Here is a 19,160-nt window from a genome sequence, read left to right as displayed (position 1 = left end):
CAGAAAAGTTTTATACCTGCCAAACAGTCCTATTTTGGGCATATATAAGCAAAATCCCAAAATTAAGCATATTTAAAACATTAAAACTTTTAACAAACCTTAACACTTGCTGCAATGTTCATTTTGACAGGTGCCTTGTATAGAATAATTGAATTTCTCCTCCTACACATCTCTTGAACTACAAATATCTGGAATTATTTTGTTTTTGGCATGTCTATCTTGATTTTATTCTTAAATGTGTGCTTATGTAAGAAATACATGATTCTATAATTTCACAACAATTCTTTTGAACTTACTTTTTGTTGAATTGCCTAGCTTAATAAAATCAATTAAAAATTATACTTTATATATAAAAACTGTTCTGTGCTCAATTTAGCATCACATACCCTAACATTGGAACGATACAGAGAAGATTAGCATGCACCCTGTGCAAGGATGACATGCAAAGTCTTGGAGCGTTCCATATTTTTACAGCAACAGATGCTGAAACGTATGTGGCCACAAGGGAACAGTACTGCATTCTTGGTGGGCGTGTAAACTTGTTCAACTACTTTGGAAAGCAGTATGGAGGTGCCTCAGAAGACTCCACATAAAAATCCCCTATAACACAGTAATCCCACTTTTGGGGATTTATCCAAATGATCATAAAAAAGACCATACTAAAACTACCAGCACAACTATGGTTATTGCAACATTATTTACGATAGCTAAGATATGGAACCAACACAGATGCCCCCATTAGATGAATGGATCAAGAAAATGTGTTATATATACACAATGGAATTCTTTGCCTCCATCAGAAAGAATGACATCGCCCAATTTGTTAGGAAATGGAAAGACTTGGAAAAAAAATTATTGAGTGAAGTAAGCCAAGTCCAAAGAAATATAGGTCCCATGATTTCCCTTATTTTCAATAACGAATGTATGTCTGGGATAAGCAGAAAAGTTCAAAAGATATGTGCATATAACCAGATAAGATGATGTTAAAGAAATTGAACCCCAAGATAGGGACACAAGTGGTTTTTTGTTTCTTGCTATTGTTTCTAACGTACTTATAATGTGTGATGTCATTTTTCTTGTTTTTTGTATGTTTCTCCCCACACTATAACCCCTGTTTTCTCTGTATTTGAAGTTGGTACACTTACATCTTGTATGTATGCTTCTCTAATTTGGGGAGGGGAAGGGAAAAAATGCTCAAATAGCGATACAGGTTGACCCATTGTAACAATGAGATGCACAAGACACTATGTTGAAAAATGAACTTTACAATTTAGGCGGAGGAAGGAAGGGGGAGGGGAGTGTACTTGTGGAGGTGGGAGGGAAGGGATGGTAGGGGAAATATAAAGGAGGAGGTAACAATGCTTGTTAGGAAACTTACTAGTTTCCTTGTTCATGTAAATGTGACCCCTCTGCACAGTATTATTACCATAAAAAAACATATAAAAATGTTCTTAGATGGAAGAGTTTATTTCCTCTATTTTACCGATATAATATTGTTAACAAAGAAATTAATTCAGAACACTGATATGAAGGTAATTTGAATAAATGTGTGTGTGTGTGAGTGCGGCAGCGCCATACACGCAAGTGCATGAGAACAAACACCATGCATGTATATTGGAATGCTCAGAATTTAAATCAGGGCTTCAAGGTCTTGCTAGGCCTTTCTTATCTAGATTGGTGAGCTACGATATAAGCTACATCTCAATTCTTGGCTCTTTGCTAGTTCATTAAAAATTTGAAAAATAATTTCATGAAGTTTTTTTTTTGGCCCTGATTGGCTCCCAAGTGTTATCCACAGATCTCAGTCTCCTGAGCAAATATGCAGAGTAGATGGGATTATAGGTGTGACGAGCCAGCACAAGGCTTTTAGAACAATTTTAAAAGTAAAAGAAAATTTATTTCATGGGGGCCTGTTTCATCATCACCGAATTTGAAAGCCTTTTGAGTGATTATATGTCAATTTAATTCGTTTGGGGATTGTTAAAAGATAGTAAGTGATGATATTTAAAAGTTTTAGTACTTTTTAAAAAAGAAACTGGAACTGTGGGACAGAAGAAATTTGGCTGTCTTCAGACCTCAATTTGTAAGCTCAGCTCTGTGCATGATAACCTAAGGTCACCAACACACTCTGTGTTGAAGACAAAATGTGACAGAAAACAATCACCATGGGAAATATTTGCTATGCTATTATTTCTTGGACAATATGAATATTGAATTGAGAGTATAAGAGAATGGAGAGATTTTACCCACCTTTTTGGTATTGCTGAAAGACTTTTGGAAACTTTGACTCATTTCCTTCCACACTGTGTGTATCTTTGGGCCATGCACTTACAGTTTTTTACTACAATTTTTCCCAACACTACAATGGTAATAACATTAGCATTATACCAAATGTTATCTTAAGAAGTAAGAGAATAAAAGTTGTGAAACACTTAACATAAACCTATGAATGACCTTTGAGTTTAGCCAGCATTCTTTTTTAAATACTAAATAGAATATGATTAGTACAGAAACCATTACATGTAGTGTTAGCAACCAGAAGTAATATCTATTGACCATGCTCAGCTTCCAAGGAAGCCAGGTGGATAACTTCTCATGCTGTAAATCAAACTGGTTATCTTATGTCGTGATAGTGTAAAAATATCAGAGACAGAACAATGAAGGAATGTTGTAGACTGAGGTGAAATCCATATAAAAATGTGCAAACTTGATAAAACATAAAAGTATCTGAGCAGTATATTGTGTTTTACATCATTTAAGTTACATAGCAAAGATAAGGAAGACCTAGAAGAATAAAATGTCTTTTTGATATTTTATCATAGGTCCTTAGAAGGATGAACACTTTCCTCATTCTTGTAGAGGCATCATCAGATGAGGGGAACTGTATTTTTTGTTTGCTTCCTTCCATTTATTCTTCAGTTTGAAATCTGAACTACATGAGACTGAAAGAAAGCAAGTGAAATTAGCCCTACAGGCTTTGGAAAGAACAATCAAAGTAAAATAAATAAAATATATATAGCCTTGTAAAAGGTCTAACTAAATTGAGTTACATAGTCTCAAGCATTAACATAAAATGATTTAAGCAGTATCATGTAATTAAAAATTTAAAAATTTTAGGAGCTGCTTAATTTTTTTCCTTTCTACTACCTTGAATTAATTATTGATTTTCTATAGAGAGATTAAAGATGAGATTAACAAGAAACTTGATTAAAAATGGACAAAAGTTCTGAATAGACATGTTTTCCAAAAAGCCCTGAAAATTGCCTGCGGATTTACAAATTTGTATTTAATACAACTTCTGTGCTAGCTTAATGCTTTGTGAGCAGAAGTCATTAGAGAAATGCAATTCAAAATTACTTTGATACTACTTCTTAACTATTATAACTCTTATAAAAAATATCCCAGGAACCAGGTGTGGAGGTAAAGGCTGGTAATTCCAAGTGATTGGAGGTTGAAGTAAAAGGATTTGAGTTTAAGGACAGTCTTGGGTACTGCACACAGTAAAAACCTGGCCTTTAAAAAAACTCAAAATGTAATAATGTTGGCTGGCGACAGTGTGGAGAAAAGGAAATTTTCGACACTCTTGGTCAAAATACAGGTTAGTGTTCTCCTTGTAGAAAGTAGTATGCAGTTTTCTAAAGAAATCCAAAGTTGAAATATCATCTGTCCCACCAATCGTGTGATTATTTCTCTCTGGGTAACTCATAAATATATCTGTAATTCATTGTTATTCACATTATTCACAGCAACAGCTAAGATAGAAATTGAAGTCCAGTGTTCACCTACAAACAAATAAAGCAACTGTGGTACATGCACAAATATCCGTTTCTGTTGATTCCAAAGTACTTTTTTTATTGTTTTCCTGTTTCCATGTGATTAACCTCCAAATTAGAAATCCAGATATATGACTTAATTTAACCAAAACTATTTATTGAGTATAAGGACCTTGTACTCTCTGCATTCTTCACACTAAGATCACCAAATATGATGAGTCTGGAATAATTAGTCTTTTTTTGACCTATGTTAATATTCTTTACAATGTGAGTGAAATGTTTAAAAGTAGTATTTGTTTTAGATTAATTGCTCTGAAGAGACAATAAATGATATTATCTAAGCTTAAATATGATTTGATTTAAAGTTTAGAATTCAGGAAATGGTGTTGACCACTCTGGTTACTGGAGCCTTCACTACAACCTCATGAGCCAATTTATATTGATGAAGCAAAAATCTGATGTTAGACATTTATGAATAAAAAAATCATGTCATTCTGAATATGTAGAGCTACATATAAAACATAGAAAATTTAGCTTCTAAATACCTGAATATGCTAGTACATTTAATTGCAGGGTAAGTACTTGTTCTGAAAGGAGATAAAATTGAACTTATTTTGAAATGTAAACCTAAGTATTTATTTGAATAAAAGACAATGTTTAAAATATCACTCATTCAAGAAACAAGATGTACAGTTAGTTGTTTTTCATGCTAATTATGTTCTCTAAACTTACAACAAATACTAGATTAGTAAACCTAAGTCATTGCTTTGTAGGGAAATAGCAATTCTGTTTCTTAAAACTCATGACAGTAACTTTTTCTCAAACAATTGCTAAGTAACTGTTTTATATTTTTGTCATGGAATCTTATTTGATAAATTTTTATTCATTAAGTTAAATAATTGGCAAAGATTATAAATTATGCATGGACAAAGTTTATCTAACACGAGTTTTTTTTTCAGAAGATAGATCATGGCTCTCTTAAAGAACATTAGAAGGCAGTGTGTTCTTTATTAATTTTTAGTTATTTTGTTAATAGATAATAATTGTCAGAAGTGACAATTCCAAAAAATCTTTAACGGTATTTGATTATACTCCCTCTATTTCTTTCTCATTACTCCTTCCTCCAAAGATCTTCTGTTTTTAACATAAAATTACATCTTTATATATGCACATATAAACTAATTTGGAAGATTTAAGCTAAACTGCAAGTTAATTCAAGATGTACAGTGAATTAATAGAATAAATAAAAATCTGAATATCTTTTGTTAACTTTTGAATTGAGCTATCATTATTATTATTATTAGGGTTAGGATCTCTGACAGAATTAGAATTAGGATTAGAGAAATAGAAAATTTAGGTTCATCACAGGATGACCCATTGCAACAATGATACTCACAAGACACAATGTTGAAAATGAAGTTTATACTATGGGAAGGGAAAGGTATGAGAAGTGGGGAGGGATGGGATAGTGAGAGAACAAGAAAGAAAGGGGTAACAATGCTCAACCAGAAACGTATTCCTTACCTTATATATGTAACTAATCCCTCTTTAAAGCATCTTTTCAACAAAATAAAATTTTTAAAAATAATGAAAAATAAAACCTGACAGGACATAGAAAAACAGTTAAAAATTTATGTTCAAAATGCAAGTAAAAGTTAGACCTACACGCTGAGCAAGAGTTAGGATAAATATGAAAAAAGTGGCTTGCTACTAACATGATGATTCGGTTATACGTAGGTTTAGGATTAGGAAAGGTGTGCCAATTAGAATGGGGTTAAGATGAGAAAAACATGTAAGACATTGTGTAAAACTGCCACATATTTTAAGAAGAATGAATGAAAACCAGTCTGTGTTACTTTAAACATTCAGATATACTTTGGTTTAAAGTGTGAGATACATTTTTGTTCTGGTTAGGGTTAGGGAAGGATAAGCTTTAAGGTGAATTTTAGTTTTCCAATTAGAATTAGAAGCCAAAAAAATGTGTGATTGAATAGAATCTAGACAACTTTCCTTACATTAACCATTTGGTGTTAAATCAGAATGTGATTTTGATTAGGTTTCTGGTTAACTGGAGTTGAGGATAGAGTAAAGAAATGGGTTAAACTAGTGGCTCAGGCCTATTATCCTAGCTACTCAGGAAGCTATTTTCTGAGGATGGCAGTTCAAAGGTAGCCCAGGCAGGAAAGTCCATGAGACTTTTATCTCAAATTAACCACTATAAAACATAAAAGCGGTGCTGTGGCTCAATTGCTTAAATGCACACCTTGGGCTAAAGAACTCAGGGATGATGCCCTGGCCCAGAGTGCAAGCCCCACGACCGACAAAAAGGAAAAAAAAAAGAAATGTTAAATATTAAGTAAAGCTGAACCTTTTTTTAGGTTCTAGGAATTCAGGAAAAGCTGGGATAATGGAAGTACAATGTATTTCATAAAATCAAGATTTGAGATCAATGGGTCTATTGATGCCTGTTATGGAACAAAATACATTCAGAGTTAAGAGTGAAAAATCTGTAGGGTTTACAGAAAACCTACAATTTATTTCAAGAATTACCAATGGAATTTCAGTTAGGATTGCACAAAATGAGCATTTTTCATAAATTTTAGAATTGGGATAGGATTAGTGTCAAGGTAATGGTTAGTTAGGATTCCAGCCATGGTTAGGCTTAGTGTGAAGGAGAAAAAAAATGAGGGTCTAATTGAGGGTAAATTTTAATATAAGCCTGGTAAGAATTAGAATGAATGTAAACTAGAGTATTGCTATTAATATTAGAATCTACTCACAATTAGGCTGATGGTTATTCTCAATGTTCCAGTTAAGAAAGATTATGTTTAGGGTTAGAAAATGACTAAGATATTGGAAAAATTGAAATCTATGTTTGGAAGGATGAGTGAAAACTAGTGTACTTGTGTTAGTGTTAGTATTGTCATATAATTTGGATTAAGATTAGGGTCAGTATTTTCTTCTGATTATATTTACTGTTACGAATAATAAAGCTTTTAGTATAAAATTGTGTTCACTAACAAGTAGAAGCAAATATATGAGGCTGAATAGTAACTAGAACATTATCATTATATTTATTTCTCGGTGATCATTCTTGTAGTGATTAATGAGAGTTTTCCAGACAGGTTTAGGTTGAGAGTTAGCGTTAAGTAATGGACTAGATGGTAAGTAAATCTGAAACTTTTCAGATACAGTGGTTCAGAAAAAGGCAGAATCAATGGAAACTACGGTATTTTTCCTGGTAAGAGAATGTGAGGACAAGTAATATAATGGCTCCTGTTAGGGAACAAGATAACTTTCGAGGTAGAGTCAGAAAATTTGTGAGAATTAGGGCAAACTGAAACTCATTTCCAGAGTGAAAACTGGAGTATTCATTAGAATGATTAAAAACTAGAGTATTTTTCTTAAACACTAGAATTGGATTATCATTAGGGTGAAAGTTAGGTTTTAGTTCCAGCTAGGCTTAGTGTAAGCATTAGGGAAATGGAAAATTTAGGGTCAAACAAAGTAAATCTTCGAATAACAAGTAGAGTTAGAATTAGGATGAATGTGAAATAGAAAACTGCTAATAATATTAAGATTAGAGTATGATTACGGTGAGGGTTAAGGTTAGGTTTACAATAAAGACAAGATAATGAGTGAAACTAAAAACTATTTTTAGAAAGATGAGTTGAATTGAAGTTAGGATGAATAAAAACTATTGTATTTGTGTGGCTTTTAGACTCCAAAGGCTAAGGCAAGCCAGTGATATCCTTGTTCCCAATATCTACTGTGGGAGTATAGAGAATTACTGCATATTACCAAGAGAATGTCCCACACGATCTTAGTTGTAGCAGCTTTCAACCGGGAAGCATTTTCAGGTGATGGAATCAGTCAGGAGTGCAGTCTACCTTTACCATGGTGGAGGTGATCTGAGTGATGATGTAGATTTCCTCCAGGTAACTGTCAGGCTGTTGTTGAACTTTACCCATTAGGATGTGCAGCAGCAGCAGCAGGGTCTCTCAGTGGCTCCAAGGGGCTGTCACATCTCATGCTGGACTGCAAATTCCTACATAGACTGGTAAGGATACATTGCATACATTTGGCAGGCTGTGACTCCACTAGTTTTTAAGACAATTTACACAATAGCCCAGGACAATTTACCAAGATGACAACTTTTTAAACAAATAGATCTTTTAATAAAGCTAGGATTTTCTAAGCAGATATAGAGGACTCAGGCCTGTACTATTATTTCCCATGCCTTTTCCTTCTGTCTACTTTGCCACATTTTTTAAAAAGTGAATATTTTCCCTTGTTCATAATAAGGGATGATGGGCAAAGATTTATCTTCTGTCACTTCTTGAAGCTGACTCAGGAGTGTTGATCCTACCTAGCCAGGAACCTATAAACTTAGCCTATTTTACCTATAAACTTAGCCTATTTTACAAAGAGGTTAAGAGGTTAACTTTTGACAAATGCACAGACCATTTTTCTGGCTACAGCAGTGGAGCTTCTTTAGTCTTCTGGTTTGCAAAGGATCTTTATGAATGGCTTTGGAACGTGATCTCTAGTAATCCTAACAATGTCTGAGATACCTATGCAGGCCTTCAGACAGATAGCAATAGAAACACACTCTCAGGTATACAAACTTTTCCTGAGAAGATAAATTTCATGTAGGTGGTGTCAGCTCAAAAGTTACTGCCAATTAGAGCTTTTGGCACATACAGGGGTTGGGATTTAAACTATCCTCCACATTTTGCAACCTTAGCTTTTTACTAATATCACAGATGACTGACAAGTTCCTGTCCCTTTCAGTCATAGACATGCTTACAAACTATCTTCCCATGACCTTCTGGCTCTGACCAATTTTTGAAGGGCCATGCACAAATGACTCAAGGATCTGACATTATTTCTGCCTTCTAAGCAGTGGCTTACGGTCTCTGGATGCTGCTCCTCTATTACTTTCGTCCAAGGAGTGTCTTCTCCACACTGGAAACAATGCCTCATTGGCAATTTCCTTAGTTGGTTGCTGGACTTGAAATTGGGGCCTGAGTGCTGTCCCTCAGCTCTACAGCTCAAGGTTAGCACTCTGCCACATTGAATCCTAAAGTAGGTCTGCTTGCTCTTTCTGCCTTCTGCTGGCTGAGTAGAGGTGATATTCTCACAGAGACCTTCATCTGCCCAGGCTGGATTCGAAGCAGTTTTCAGATCAATGAGTCTCATAAAAGGCCATTTTACTCCAATTAAAAGCAAAAAGACAGTCAACATAGTAGTAGCTTTAAAGCATATTCTCACCTGAAACTTATTAAGAGCCAAAGTTACATCTGACAAACTTACAAGAATCCTCACTCTTTTTTGTGGATCTGCTGGGAACTGTTATGAAAAAAAAAAAAACAACAACCTATGAGACCAAACTGAAATAGGAATTAAGCAATAACTTTGGTAATTCTAATTTTTCCTTTTTGTACTTTGAGGCAAATGTTTAGAACAATTTTACTTTTAAACTTTATATACAGAAATCCATTCCTAATTTGTAAGCCTCCTATTCATCTCTGTTTTAATATTCTATACTTTAGTTTTTAGTTGCATTTTGAAAAACCCCTTAAACTCTCGAGGCTAGGTGTCACTCATTTCCTTTTGGCTGCTTGTTTTTAAACAGATACACATGAAAACTTTTAAGCTCAAATAACATTTTTTTCTCAATGCAAAAATTAGAATCACCATTACTGTACCAAGAAGCTAGACTTAACACCTTTATGCCTTAAAAATAACATATCCAATGGCAGAATATCAGAGAGCAAACCACATTATACAAATAAACTTTTTGATCCTCTTTTTAAGGCCTTCTTAATTTTAATTTTAACACATCCAAGGAGCAGTTTTAGCAATGTTAATCACATCTTCACATCACTCATTTATACCATCATGTTTCCAGTGTCTATCTGTAGGGAAAAGGGGCAGAATAAATATGGGCCACTTGGCCCTTCCTATGGAATGGGCACACACCCAATCTGACTCTTTAGATTTAGTTGAACTGCGTTTGTGCCAGCTTGCCCTAATTCACGATGCGTGGACTCTTCCCAGGGCCTGTTCCACCATGCATGACCAGCTGAACTGCACTTCTGCCTGTTCATCCTTCACTCCTAACGATAGGTCTTTTGTTGGCTTCTAAATTTCTCCTTTTTGTTAAGCCAGATATCTTGATTACAGTGTAAACAGCTTTATGCATTCTAAAATACCAGATTTTCTAATTTTTAAGTTAAAGAATCCTTAAAATGCTATTTCAAACAATGTGAAAATGCTTTAAAAATTTTTTAGTAATGATCAAATCTCATAACCTTTGGAACTTTAAACTTAAACTCAGCCAATTGTTACAGCATGCTGACAATTTCTATCATGAACATGTTCTCAAGCACATACAAAACATACTCAGATTTTTAAGCACGCAAAAATCAAAATCAGTTATATGTACATTTTAAAGTTTTGAAAGAAAATTTTGAGACAGTATTTATTTTAATCTAAGTAACTTTGTTGAGCTTCATTTACCCAGGGCTTGCTTATTTAGCAAGGCATTTCAAAAATTGGTCTTTTGCATCCCTTCTGTTGGAGGAAGGCTGGGGGCGGGGGGAAGTCACCTGAAATTAAACTGGCCTGATTTTTATCCAGTTTTAGACAAGAGCACTTTACATTGTCAGGACTAGATGAAAAGTCAAAAAAAGGCACAAATCCTTCTCTATGACTGAGCCCAGCTGGAGGCTGGAACTTCTATTTCCCCAGATATGTTCAAAATCACTTTTGTAATAAAAGTTACTAGATGAGACCTTCATAGATGAGGTGGTATGGGGTTTCTGGTGGAGCTCTGTCTGGTTTAAGGGAGAAGTTCGTATTGGCACAGCCTGTATGGTGGAACAGGACAGGGATTTGAGGGCAAAGGCCAGTCTGTGTAGGGCTTTGAGACATCAGGGAGGGAACAGCAAGGACTAGACTTGATAGAGGAGGGGTCTCTTGTGCAGTAGGTGGGATTTAGGATGGAGGCTGGCAGGTGGACAGGTTTTCATTGGAAGAAGGTAGGGTCACTGGGGAGGAGGATGTTTGGGACAGGGCTTTGAGAAGGAAGAACAAGGCTACAAAGGAGGAGGTTACTTAGAGGAGGGGATCTGGTGGAACACTGTGAGCCCTTGTGGGACATGTAGGGTGAGGTTTTCCATAAGGCAGGGCAGGGAATGGAGGGAAGAGGTTGACAGAAGGTGGGGATTCTGCAGTAGGAATACAGAGCTATGGAGGGAGTGGCTTTTCAGGGTGTGGCTTTGAGAGGGCAGGGTGGTACTAGGAAGACATAGGCTAGTAAGGGGCAGGGTTTCTCATGGAGAATGGCAGGCCTTTGGGAAGTGTGTTAGGGTGGAGGTGGGGTTTCCAGCAGAGCAGGATGTAGTCACAATGTATGGAGGCATTTTTCAGGACCAGGGCTTTGTGAGAGCAGTGATAAGATCCAGTGCACTAGACTAGTTAGGATGGGGTTTCTGGTGTTGCCAGTTACCACTTCGAAAAGAGGAGTGAGGTTGGATGGGTATTTCAGTGTTGTAAGGCAGGACATGGACTATGGACAGGATTTCCAGCAGGGCAAAACAACCTTCCAAAAGGGACTATGAAGGGACTGGGATTTAAAGTTGAGTCTAGTGAGGCTTCCAGAGGGAGGCCAACTGGTGCAGTGTTTTCCAGTGAAGCAATGATGGTATCGAGAGATGGGAGAGTGTGGGAGAGGTTTTCTAGGCTTCCAGAAGGAGGTCAACTGGAACAGTGGTTTCCAGTGGAGCAATGTGGGTGTCCAGAAATGGCATAGTGTGGTGGGGGTTTTCTAGTGGAGTTTTTCAGGAGCAGGGCAGGGTTTGGAGCCATGGGGCTAGTTGGAGGAGGAGCTTTGAGAAGGAATGTAAGAATTACAATGGTGTAGGATAATTGTGGGCAGGGTATCTGGTGGAGTAGGATGTGGAACTGAGGGAGGAGCCAAGGGGGGGGTTATCTGGAGAGCAAGTCAGGGCATTGAGAGAGTAGATGTGGGAGGTAGAGAGGGTTGTGGTGGAGCAGTGCTGCCTTTCCAGGCAGGAAATGGGCTGTGTGAGAGGCTTCTGGCCGAGCAAAGCAGGGCTTCAAGGGCAGTTATAGGGAGATGAAGGGTTTTTGGTATAGCATGATGGGCTTTGTGGGAAGAGGTAGTTTCAGGGCTGTGTCTGAAAGATTACGCCTCTTACAAGTAGGCTAGTTATGGGCAGAGATTCTGATGAAACCAGGGGGGCTGGAGTGAAAAGGCTGGTTGGGGATGGGGTATGAAAGGGAAGGGAGGAGTTTGGAGGTACTAGGATATGGGAGCAATGCGACTATGAGGGACTAGAGTAGTTAGGGGCGGATCTCATCTGGTGGAGGAGGTGGGGATTTGAGAGAGGAGCCTGGTGTAGGCGGGGTTCTATTGCAGCAAGGTGGGACATAGAAGGAGATATGGATGTGGCCTGGTTTCTGGTGGTGCAGAGCAGGGATTCCAGGAAGGGGTGGAGTGGAAGAGGGATTTCCCTAAAGCAGAGGAGGGCTTTCAGGAAGGACTCTGGTTGCAGTCAGGCCTTTGAAAGTTTTTAGCATTGCTACCAGGGGGTAGGTTATTTAAGGTTGAGCTTTTTAAGGAGGATGGTGACTAGAAGTGGGTTTCCAGTTGATCTAGTCAAGTTTTATGGGAAGGAGGGATAGCAAATGGGGAAGACATAGTGAAGAGTGGGGCTACAAAAAACAAAAAGTTACTACTAATAAATAAAATATAAGAACACCATTTTCTGTCAGTGTAGAATTATATTACTTTTATGTGTGTGAGAGATACTGGAGAAAGTAACCAAGTATTAAATCCTTCCTAGGGAAATTTTTCTTTATCCCAGTTGATTAAAAATAAAACCATAGGTCACATCAGGCTCAGAGGCACACAGTAGACTAAGACACATGAAGCTAAGAACTTGATTCCCCAGCACCTCCAATAAGGACCACAAATAAAAAGTTTAAAATATCTCACTTGGTCATAATGGACAATGGTGTCTTAAAATTGTGAATGAATAGAACTTTTATTTTAACCATTTTAGAAATCCTAAAACTAAGTAAGTAGTAATGTTTTAACTTTATACAATACTGGAAAGTATACTAAAAATAATTAGGAAAATATAAAATTGTACACAGAATGTTCGTTCTCCAGCATCAATTCTAATCTAAAAGAATTTAAAACCAGAAAATTACGATACAGTGAGATTGCAGCATGGTTTCTTTTCAATCATCTACAGAGGCATGATTGCAGTCTTCTTTTACCTAAGTTACAGTTACTTATCTATGTACTTCCCCAATGCCAAATAACAAAGCCACGAAAATGCAGTAATCATTTTCAAGGCATTAGACTTTACAGAAAGAATTCAATGAATGTATTGCTAGAAAGTAAAGATAGATGTCTGAGCTAAAGAGTGAAGAAAATATCCTCAATCTCTGACTCTCTGCGGTGAGAGGGGTACAAGATGAAGCACAAGGAGAATGGATAGAAGTACAGTAGTGCATAACAGTAGTTCCCAAGATGCAATGATGAATGTAACAGGGGAGAAAATCAACATGATCATCACAGGACTTAGCATGGGAGAGTAGAGAGAAGAACAGTGAAAATCCAAGGAGAATTACAAAGGATGTCCTTGCATATTTGGCATAAGAGTGCACGGCATTGAGGTCTAAACTATGTGGAGGTATTATAGGCTCATATGGTGCCACAAGAAGTGATGAACTTATGATTTACAGGGCATTGAATAATCATAAAGGTGCTACTTCTGTAGTGCAGAGTTAAACGTTGGTAAATTCTGTTTTGAAACACACTCTAAAACCAAGAAAAGAAGGTTCAAATTATATATGTGATTTGACCATTTGCAACAATAGAGTTCAAAAAAATCAAATCACATAATGTGGATGTAAAAGGATAACATTAATAAAGTAATATTTAAACAACACACATTTTATGTGAATATTCTTGGTTATAAGTGATTTGTTTTCCTTACAGATTTTGAATGCACAAAACAACAAAAAAACAAAAACAAATCAAAGCAAAAAAAACACTTGGCAATAAAGATGGATGCCAGTGCCTCATCCCTATTCTTATATAGTCACGAGGCTGAGATTGGAAGATCATGGTTCACAGATGGCTGGGGTAGCAATCCATGAGATATTTATGTTCAATTATATAGTCACAAGGCTGAGATTGGAAGATCATGGTTCACAGATGGCTGGGGTAGCAATCCATGAGATATTTATGTTCAATTGTTAAATCAAAGACAGAGTGAAACCTTGGTTGAAATAGTACAGACTCAGTCAGTCATGAATGAAGAAACCAAGCAAGAATTTGAGGCTCCGAATCAAGTTTCATTACTGTGCACGTACACACACACACACACACACACACACACACACACACACACACACACACACACACAATTGGCATGAAATAGGAAGAGCAAGAGAAAAAAAGGGAATATTAAGAGTTTAAAAAGTAAACCTGACTGTCAGGACTATCCTAAGCATATATTAATTAATAAAAACGAGGCAAACCTTGGAACCTATTTTTCTTTGAGTAAGGCTTCCTTCACATAATATGATTGTTTTCCAAGTCTTTCCCTTTTCTTAAGAAAGGGGCTATCATTCTATCATTCTTTCTGATAGAAGCATAAAATTACAACATTTTCTTGATACATTCATCCATTGATTGGCATCTTGATTGGTTCCATATCTTAGTTATAGTAATAATGCTGCAAAAAATATAGTTGTAGATTTAGTGTGTTTTAGCTTGAGATCATTTCTACAAGCCCAAGAGTGGGATTGCTGGCTCCAGAGTTATATACATTTGACCTTACAAAATGATGCTAATTGAAATGAACTCCATGACATGGAAACAGCAATTTTTTTTTCAGATATCAACCTTGATGTCGGTAGAGTATCTAGATATTATTTTATTTCATTTTTCTTTTCTATTGGTTTATCCCTAGCAAAATCTGTCTTGATTTTGGTACCTTCCATCTTGTATATATACATTTATCTGATTTGGAGATGGAAAGGGAAAAATTATAGTGATGAAAGAAGTGCAAAGAGTGACCCATTGCAACAATGATATTCACAAGACACTTTCAGAAATGAACTTCACAACTATGGGGTGGGGAGGATGTGTGGAGAGTGGGAAGGGAAATGAGAACAACAATGGAGTGGATAAAAATATTCAACGAGGAATGTATCCTATTCATGTAACTGTAAACACTCTGTACAGTATTTTTGAAATAAAATAAAATTTAAAAATTGAACCTATCCTAGAAAAAATATAGTTTTCAAAATAAGACATCTGTCACAGTACTTGTGAGGGATTCTAGGGTCAAACTGTTAAACCTGGAAAGGGATAGATTGCGAAGCCATCTCAAACAGCAATCAAAATACTGAGAGCTCTGCTCTGGAAAGGTCAGTCAAGGGAAGACAGGGGTATGAGTTATTACCTCAAAAGTATATAAATTGGAGCTGTTGGACACTAAAAGATTAAGACTTTGGAGACAAGATTGATGTCTGTGTTATGAATGTAATGACTATTACTCCCTTCTGCTCCCTAACAATAAGGGATTCAATTATCACTATGTATACAAACAATACCTCACGTTAATAGTTGTAACCAAAGCTAGGTTAATGCCTTAGTTTGTGGACATACCTATAGCCACTGACCACCACCCGCCTTGTAGTAGAAGGAATATAAACATGTTAAGCAGGATTTGGTGATCCAGAAGCTGGCAATGAGGCTTTGGGTCCTCTGGTGTCTTTTTTCCTATCATTTCCAGTGATTTCTCAGTTTTTTGGCCAGGTATCCCATCATCTTTCCTGTCCCATGGTTGCGGTTAGTGACAGTACTGATTTTCTGAACACCTCAAAACAAACTATGGAAAAACACTTCCTCAAAAAAGATTGAGGAAGATTGAGCAAAGATACCAAACGTTAGCAGTGACCCTGTGATCCTCTAGCAAGTAAGTACAATTCAGGAATATCTTTACTTCTGATAATATGAGATGGATAATTGTCCCTTTTGTATATTTGGTATTTGGTATTGCATGCATTTTCAGAAACACATATGCATTGTTAAATAATGTTATTTATTTCACAGGTCACAGACCATGTCACTGGAGTGATGACCCTAATGTCTTATTTCAGTTGCCTGATTAAGACTTAGATGAGTGTGAATTGCCTAATTATGAACATTTCTCCATGAAACTCAACAACACAGAATGAATTGTCAGGGTCAGGCCATTCCATACCTGTAAGGATTTTTACATATATTATAGTAATATACACCTACACTGCTCAGCACTCATGGCACAGTGGTTTGTTATAATTGTCCTCAAATCATAAATATGCTAGAGCTTAAAGCAGAATGATGGGCTATTCATTTTCAACGCAAGAGTAATGATCATCCCCTGAAATTATTCTCAGTGGAGAATCCTTCCTATACATTTTACTGACTTAGCTTCTACTCTCTGTTTACCATTATCAGGAAGGGTCACACTGTATCGAGCTACAATATTGCAGCAACTTAGCTGCCTTAGAATGTTACCTCCAATCTTGATACCAAGGTCAACTCTGCAACTCTAATCACATAGTTAGTGGACACCCGAACTTTTCAAGCCTGGTTAAAAATTCAGCTATCACTGCTCATTGCCAGTGTTAAAGAACTCACTCCTTTAGATGTGTTATGTATCTTCTTTTATTTTCAACACTGCCATAGATGTTGGTTTTTGAAGTAGAGCTTTTAGTTTGCATTTGATTTATGGAGGTGTTAGTGATGCCAGTTGTTAGTAATTTGATGTTTTGACATTGTGGCTATTGAGGAAGTGAATACACATTACTCACAAAAGTTTCTTTATGTGTATAGGTATTGCGATATTGTGAACTTCCTAAAAGCCAGCCATGGGAGCACATGTCCCTAATCCCATCACTTATGTCACTGAGACAAGCCTTGAAAGGTCCAGATCAGTTGGCACTTTATAGTGAGAACCTTTTCTACAAAGAAAGGGGAGAGAATAGCAAACAAAAAAAAAACAAACAAAAAAACAACAAATGAATCTTCCAACAGTTTTGTCACATATTCTTTACACTTAGTCATTAAGAGCACCATAATAGTATTGTTTATGACTTCTTACCTACTCTTTTCCTGTTCTGAGATGTTTTATTTATGGATCTCTAAGATGTTACATAAGAATTACATAAGAAATCTATATAAATCATATAAGAAATCATAAAAAATAGTTTGTTAGGGATATATAATCCAAAGGTAATAATTTCAGGAAAATATTAAGCACATAAAATGTAATGCATGGACTATTGAAAACTTCAATAGTTGTAGTTTATTTATTCTTATAACAAAGATTATAAACGAAGTTACAGTGGTATTCCAACTGGAACACAGAAATAGAAATATGAAGGGTAGCACTAAAGAATGCCACTGCTACCACTAATAAAGTAAGGATGAATTTAGGCAAAACTCCTTCATAATAAAAGCCACAGGACAACCCTAACATTGCTTTCATTGTTTCATATGAGGACAAGACTTTTTTTAGTAAAGACAAATTTTCAAAGGTATTAACATCAATTGGGTATATATTTCTTAAGTCTTTCAGGAAGGATGCTGTGACCATGTTGATGGAAGCTGACTTCTTGGGGACCTACTACACAATGTGCAGACACCATTCCAAGCACTGAACCTGCATTAGGGTAATTTAAGTGCTCATGAGTGTTCTTCAAGTTAGGAAATGAATTAAGTTTTTTATTAAAAACAAAAGTAGGAAAGAAGCCCAAACAAATTTCCCAAGTTGCTAAGACTGATCAGTTGAGACCCATAATTCAAATCCAGAATTCTACCATCCACATCTGAGGATATTCTGTGTCACATTCATTACTTTTCAAGAGCTATGGAGCAGATGAATCCACATTATCTTCCTAATTATGGTTATGAGATAAATAACATTGATACAGAATATAAATATTTTTAAATGAAAAGGGTGTGGATAATGACAGCACAAGTGATCTTTATATCAAAGGAAGATCAGTTTAATTTCTAAAGAAATACCTGAATGAACATCATTCAGCTTCCACTGTTTATTATTCCTGGTATCAAAGCACCTGTGCTGACGAACACAGGCTTTTATCAATCAGTACCCTCAATACACAGGGAATAGATTGTTATGGATATGCAATCCAAAAGGAATAATTTTTGTGACTACTTACTTCCTTGTTGTACCAAAAAAAATCCATTCCCTATTCTAAAACATATATCAATTTAATGGATATTAGTGTTATCAGTATAAATTAGGTGTGCATAATATATGTAATGTATCTTATTACATAACATAGAAATTATATATTTATATATCATATATATATACATATATATGTATCATTACTAATATTCTACGACTACTATAAATAATATATGTATAAAACATTTTAGTATTATACTGTGAAGGATACAAGGAATGACAACTTTATGTAAATAAACATATATGTATGTTTTTGTCACATAATTTATTTTAGTGCCATTACTGAGACTGGGTTTTGTCCCTGAGCCATTTCACTCAGACTGGCTTCATATAGCTATCTTCAGATCTCAGCCCCTAAGTAGCAGTAATTACATACATGAGTCAGGTTATAGATTTTTAACCCCATCCTTGGCATATTCTTACATAATTATTTTTGAATGCTTAATTATATTCTGATATTCCATTTCTAAACCAATTCAGAATAAATAACTACTAATTGAGTAAAACTCTATGTTACAATCGAAATTGGAAGGACCCTACTTTATTATCCATTTTCAAAGATATTGCTAGTTTAATTCCTGGACAGACAAGTAGAAAAATTAAATTATGTGTGCATAATATATGTAATATACTATATTACATAACATATAAATGATATATTTATAATATATGCATAATTAGTGATAGTCTATAATTACTATAAATACTATATGTATAAAACTGGTTTTAATATTATACTTTGAAGGATATAAGGAATGACAATATCCCTATCATAACTGTCTCATTTTTAACAGTACACAAACTATGTTATAAATAGATATCTTCAAGAAAGCACACCTCTGTAATCAAATATTCTCCTCATCATTATGTACATCCTCTAAGATTGGCTACACTTATCCACAGCAAACACTTTGTGATACTTTCTGGATAAAGTTGCTTGTCCTCATCCTTATCAGTCTTTCAGCAACTTCAGTGAAGAACTTTTTCTCTTGCTTTGCCTATAGACAATATTATCCTTTGTTATTTCCCAGCAAAGAAATTGTGGCTAGCAGGCTTGAGCATTGGTACA

At 35.7% G+C, this 19,160-nt stretch overlaps 1 non-coding gene across 1 annotated transcript; it reads left to right on the top strand.

The window, feature by feature from the left end:
• The first annotated feature begins 363 nt into the window (after window positions 1–363).
• Window positions 364–470, top strand: LOC122096796. Its single transcript, XR_006145398.1, has one exon. It is a non-coding gene; the product is annotated as a U6 spliceosomal RNA (small nuclear RNA).
• The last annotated feature ends 18,690 nt before the right edge of the window (window positions 471–19,160 follow it).

This window comes from Dipodomys spectabilis, unplaced genomic scaffold, assembly GCF_019054845.1.
Source record: "Dipodomys spectabilis isolate Male_0828 unplaced genomic scaffold, ASM1905484v1 ptg000389l, whole genome shotgun sequence".
NCBI classification, from domain to species: domain Eukaryota; kingdom Metazoa; phylum Chordata; class Mammalia; order Rodentia; family Heteromyidae; genus Dipodomys; species Dipodomys spectabilis.
This window is presented reverse-complemented; position numbering and strand designations above follow the sequence as displayed.